Source organism: Oncorhynchus mykiss, unplaced genomic scaffold, assembly GCF_057628025.1.
Source record: "Oncorhynchus mykiss isolate SJ-2025 unplaced genomic scaffold, ASM5762802v1 scaffold96, whole genome shotgun sequence".
In the NCBI taxonomy this organism is placed as follows: Eukaryota; Metazoa; Chordata; class Actinopteri; order Salmoniformes; family Salmonidae; genus Oncorhynchus; species Oncorhynchus mykiss.
In genome coordinates, this window is record NW_028322095.1 from 2,106,206 (window position 1) to 2,112,072 (window position 5,867).

A 5,867-nucleotide genomic window follows, 5' to 3' on the forward strand; every position below is an offset into this window, starting at 1 on the left:
CGCTGCACCCTGCCTCCCCTCCTCACTACTCCCCCTAGAGTACCGCTGCACCCTGCCTCCCCTCCTCACTACTCCCCCTAGAGTACCGCTGCCCCCTGCCTCCCCTCCCCTCCCCACTACTCCCCCTAGAGTACCGCTGCACCCTGCCTCCCCTCCCCTCCCCACTACTCCCCCTAGAGTACCGCTGCACCCTGCCTCCCCTCCCCACTACTCCCCCTAGAGTACCGCTGCCCCCTGTCTCCCCTCACTCCCCTCTGTATCTGTGTCATCTTGGTGGGCTGTTCGTGTGTCTTGTTGTGTTTATTTATTAAATGTCTTGACTTCCAGAACTTTCTTCCTGACTCTCAGTGTACATCGTTACACCTTCACTTTTCCCTGAAGCATTACAGAAATAAAAACAAACCCCTGAAGAAAATACAATCTTTGAGTGTTTTGAGTGAGTTTTGAGTAGAGACACTGATGAATATGTTAATTACACGATGATACAGGGTAAAACATGTCATAACTGACAGGATAAATTACATGGATAAAATTCAACCATCAAAACTGAGAACAACTTTAAAATAAAGGGGAAGTTTATTCATTGTATTATTACTGATCCATTGCAGATTATCCTACATGTCAATCAAACTGTGCTGTGTGAATCATATTGCCTCCTAGACTCTCAGGCCTGTGTTCCAAATGGTTCCCTATTCCCTATAGGCCCTGGTCAAAAGTAGTGCACTACATAGGGTTAAAGGGTACCACGTGGGACACAAGCCAAGCCAGACACACAGAAGACACACAGGACTCAGGACATCACATTACATACATACACATGGGCAACAGCATATTTTATCAACAATACTGCATCATGAGGACAGTTACCACATGATGATATGACATCATTAGAGCATCACTGTCAAAGTGAAAGGGACAGACTGATAAAAAACACCACTTAGAAAATCACTAGACAGTAACATCTGACAGTAGTGTTTAATGTCCAGCAGCAATACTAGTAGTATCCCATCCTATTATTCTCAATGATGCATTTTATACTAATTTCATTCATCACTAAAGGCATTTGAATTAGAAAGAAGAGATTGTCGTGAAAAATATAATAATTTAATGCATGAATTTAGCTAAAAACTATAAACCATCATAAGAGTCTTTGGAGTCAAACAGTAAAACTCAGATGAAAGACACCTTGGAGATCCTGATATCAACACATTGTAACGTTGTTCCTTCTAACAGAATGACTGTTCCACCTAGTAGTCCATCACATTGTAACGTTGTTCCTTCTAACAGAATGACTGTTCCACCTAGTAGTCCAACACATTGTAATGTTGTTCCTTCTAACAGAATGGCTGTTCCACCTAGTAGTCCATCACATTGTAACGTTGTTCCTTCTAACAGAATGACTGTTCCACCTAGTAGTCCATCACATTGTAACGTTGTTCCTTCTAACAGAATGACTGTTCCACCTAGTAGTCCATCACATTGTAACGTTGTTCCTTCTAACAGAATGGCTGTTCCACCTAGTAGTCAATCACATTGTAACGTTGTTCCTTCTAACAGAATGACTGTTCCACCTAGTAGTCCAACACAGAAGTAGGTGGTCAGTAATGGTTCTTGTTTTGCAGTAAGCCAACTAAGTCAACTGGTTCAGTAAGTCTTAGATTGCATATATGATATGTGACTTGAAGGTTTTTCCTGAAGCAGTCCATCCGTTTCCAACAGTGAAAACCCAGCCCACATTTAATAGTAGATACTTGATGTGTTTGTGGTGCGTAGACCAAAGACTGATGAGTTATGAACAGAACAATGTGGAAGTTGAGTCCATTGTGTTCATCCATCCTTCAGCAGCCAGCCAGCCTCCAGTTGATTCATCACCATCCTGCAATGTCATATTTCAACCAGCAGGGGTCACTGATTCTACTATCTGAATTGTATCACTGTTCAAAGATGCCTCTGCCTTATCCAAGGTTCTTCCTCCATTTCATGGCTTAAGGTAAACAGACAACACATGCATGAATCCAGATTATTATTTATCAAAACCATTTATAAAACACATCATCCACAGACTGATAGTCTTCCATGGTCTTATTCCAAAGTCAAGTCCTTTGGAATCGTATTGGAGATACTGGATCTTTCCACGGTCAAATAAAGCTTGTTTCCTTTTGCATAGAAACACTAGAATGTTCTCTTATCAGACACTGAAGAAGAAGAAACCAAAAAGCCCTTTCATGGTTTTAGAACGGTTGTCCAAAGAAGAACAACTTTGAAGGTTGTAAAGTCATCAAACATCTGAAGTCAACATCTCTCTGTGATTGTAAAGACATCAAACATGGAGTCAGTCAACATCTCTCTGTGATTGTAAAGTCATTAAACATGGAGTCAGTCAACATCTCTCTGTGATTGTAAAGTCATCAAACATGGAGTCAGTCAACAGCTCTCTGTGATTGTAAAGTCATCAAACATGGAGTCAGTCAACAGCTCTCTGTGATTGTAAAGACATCAAACATGGAGTCAGTCAACAGCTCTCTGTGATTGTAAAGACATCAAACATGGAGTCAGTCAACAGCTCTCTGTGATTGTAAAGTCATCAAACATGGAGTCAGTCAACAGCTCTCTGTGGTTGTAAAGACATCAAACATGGAGTCAGTCAACAGCTCTCTGTGATTGTAAAGACATCAAACATGGAGTCAGTCAACAGCTCTCTGTGATTGTAAAGTCATCAAACATGGAGTCAGTCAACAGCTCTCTGTGGTTGTAAAGACATCAAACATGGAGTCAGTCAACAGCTTATTCCTCTCAGTCCAACAGCCAAAATGATCAATATCATAACTTAAATCATAGTCATATTGATTGATAAAGATGACGCAAACAGCAGCAGGCATGCTAAGTTCAGGGATTCTGGAACATTCCAGGGAGATACCAATTCAGAGGGGTGGGCGGGGTTTAGGCTAGGTAGCTGTCTGTCTGTCATCGGAAGACCAGCGTGGAGGTCTTGAGACAGGTGAAGGAGGCAGTGAGACAGGTGAAGAAGAGAGAGACAGACAGGTAGATCTGCGATGCATCTCCACACTCCTTGGCGTTTTCCTGAAATCATTTGTTAACACAGTTACAGCCAGTGGTATAATGAAAAGTGTTATTACACAAGGAGAAGTGCTAACCTTTCTTCTTCTTGGTCCTCCCATCACATGAAATAACTGTGAAAACTATGATTTTTTGTTGTTGTTTATCCTTCATTTAACTAGGCAAGTCAGTTAAGAACAAATTCAGATTTTCAATGACGGCCTAGGAACAGTGGGTTAACATGTTCAATCCATTTGGTTGATTTAAAAATACAGTTTATAAAATACCCGTCCAGCATCACTACTCTGGACGGCTCTGACTTAGGTATTTGTAGTTATCCACATATTCTATGTGTCTGGTTAGACTGTAAACTCTCCTTCCAGACTCACATTAAGCATCTCCAATCCAAAATGTAAATCTAGAATCGGCTTCCTATTTCGCAACAAAGCATCCTTCACTTATGCTGCCAAACATACCCTCGTAAAACTGACCATCCAACCGATCGTCGACTTTGGCGATGTCATTTATAAAATAGCCTCCAACCCTCTACTCAACAAATTGGATGCGGTCTATGACAGTGCCATCCGTTTTGTCACCAAAGCCCCATATACTACCCACCACCTCAACCTGTACGCTCTCGTTGGCTGGCCCTCGCTTCACTCTCGTCGCCAAACCCACTGGCTCCAGGTCATCTACAAGTCTCTGCTAGGTCAAGCCCCACCTTATCGCAGCTCACTGGTCACCATAGCAGCACCCACCCGTAGCACGCGCTCCAGCAGGTATATCTCTCTGGTCACCCCCAAAGCCAAGTCATCCTTTGGCTGCCTTTCCTTCCAGTTCTCTGCTGCCAATGACTGGAAGGAACTGCAAAAATCACTGAAGCTGGAGACTCATATCTCCCTTACTAGCTTTAAGCACCAGCTGTCAGAGCAGCTCACAGATCACTGCACATAGCCAATCTAATAAAAATATCCTGTGTATCCTGTCTGAGGGGAACCTGTATTCTGTTTCAATTTCTGGATTCCATAGGATTCAGTCTGAGTTTTCAACATTGGGGAAATCATGGGGCCCTACAAGCCCTTATGTGAGTTACAAAGAAAACACAGACATTTCAATATATTGACATACCTTGTCAATGTATTCTGGAAAATATGGTCTGTCCAGTACTCAGGAACGTCTGAACACCTATACCTAAAGAAGAGAAGTTGTATTAAAATCTATGACAATGTCAGGAAAATAACACTCAAATGACTTCAGCTTTAGATAGCTAACGTAAACTCACGTAAACTCGTACATCGCCTTGGTCCGTACAATTGCCCTTATTTTAGCGCCCCAAAAACATTGTAAAGCACAATTTCTCCCCTTTCCAACAGAATAAATGACATGACCTAAACGCTGCCCGTTTCTGCATAATTCAAGCAGGCAATGAGCTCCGTCGGGTCTTTTTAAAAATGGCGGGTGGGGAAGCGAAGCTAATGCGTGAGAAGGAGAGATGTGTGGGAAAACTGCTTTTTTCCCCACTCGCTGTCCAACTTATCACCTTATCGCCTCTAAAATGTAAATAAAACACTATTAAAGAGTTTATATAACGTGTCATTACATACCTATTGGAAGGTTTGTGTCGAATTTTAATTGGGTTTTTAGGGCGGTGCTAAAGTGATCTTAGAAGTAAACAGCGGCTTTGAGAATGATGATAGAATGCAATGATGACGAAAAATATGACTAGGTATCCCCCACCACTTTCTTGTTTTTAAAGGATGATAGAAGTGCTACACCTGGTGGAGAGAGATTGTAAGACAGAAATAGTTGATTTATGCATGCTGTACGTTATGACATGACAGATCAAGATGTAACAGAGGGTCCATTTTTTCAACTTTTCTCCAATACTAGAGAGCCATTACGATGTTGATCAACGCATGAATAGAAACCTAGTCAGGTTTTGACTTAGTTTTCTTTCTAACTTCGTTTGAATGTCGCGGTTGCGCAAGTTTGTACGGAAGGGGGTGAGTTTACATTAGCTTGCCTAGCAGGCAAACATTACCTTGCAGGGGCACATGTGTTCAGCTCTACTGTAATGTTTGCTGACGATGCATATTGGTAAGCTAGGTAGCTAATATGTTACAATGCTATTTCGGTTCATATGAAACGTACACAAAAATGACAAAAGTTATAAACAGCACTGAGGCACGTAAATGCACTGCTAACTTACTAGTTAGTAGCATGCCCACCACTAGCTAACTAGCTAGTTTATCAACGTGCAAATATATAACTTACTCTGGCGATATAACTAACTAAAGGCTTTTCGTACTTGAATAATATTATTTAACGAATATTTTTTGACATTTCGTTGAAAATATGTGTAAATAAATCCAAACTACATTCCAAGTGATAGTTTGGTCGTTACCTGCCACATGGCCTTTCCAGAGGAGAAAGATCAAGACGACGTCTGTTGAAACGTTCCAAGCACAACTGACGTTCATAACTAGATCTGGCATGTCAGTCCAACACAATAATGATCATTTCAACATCATATTTTTAAGTTGTTGGTTGTTACTTAGAAATATTCGTTTAAAATTTAGCAGCATATTACCTTGGATTCTTTTTCAACACATATAAATTAAGGACTATAATCGAAAATGTGTTCAAAAGCAGAAACCTATTATTTTTAGTAAAAAAATCACTTGATTTTCTTTTGCAATATTTACTAAACCCGTGGGTCATTTTTTACAGAGTATAACGAATATGAATTCGGAGGACAGATATTATTAAATATTGTAGCGACCCAGACAGACAGCTGTGTGTTATGTGTC

The 5,867-nt window shown here is 40.9% G+C and overlaps 1 long non-coding RNA gene across 1 annotated transcript; it reads right to left on the bottom strand.

Annotated features, from left to right (window-relative positions):
* Positions 1 to 551: 551 nt before the first annotated feature.
* Positions 552 to 5,867, bottom strand: LOC110510812 (uncharacterized). The gene is made up of 3 exons (XR_016493788.1): positions 5,462 to 5,867; positions 4,186 to 4,248; positions 552 to 3,081 (listed from the first exon to the last, which is right to left on the bottom strand). It is a non-coding gene; the product is annotated as an uncharacterized LOC110510812 (long non-coding RNA).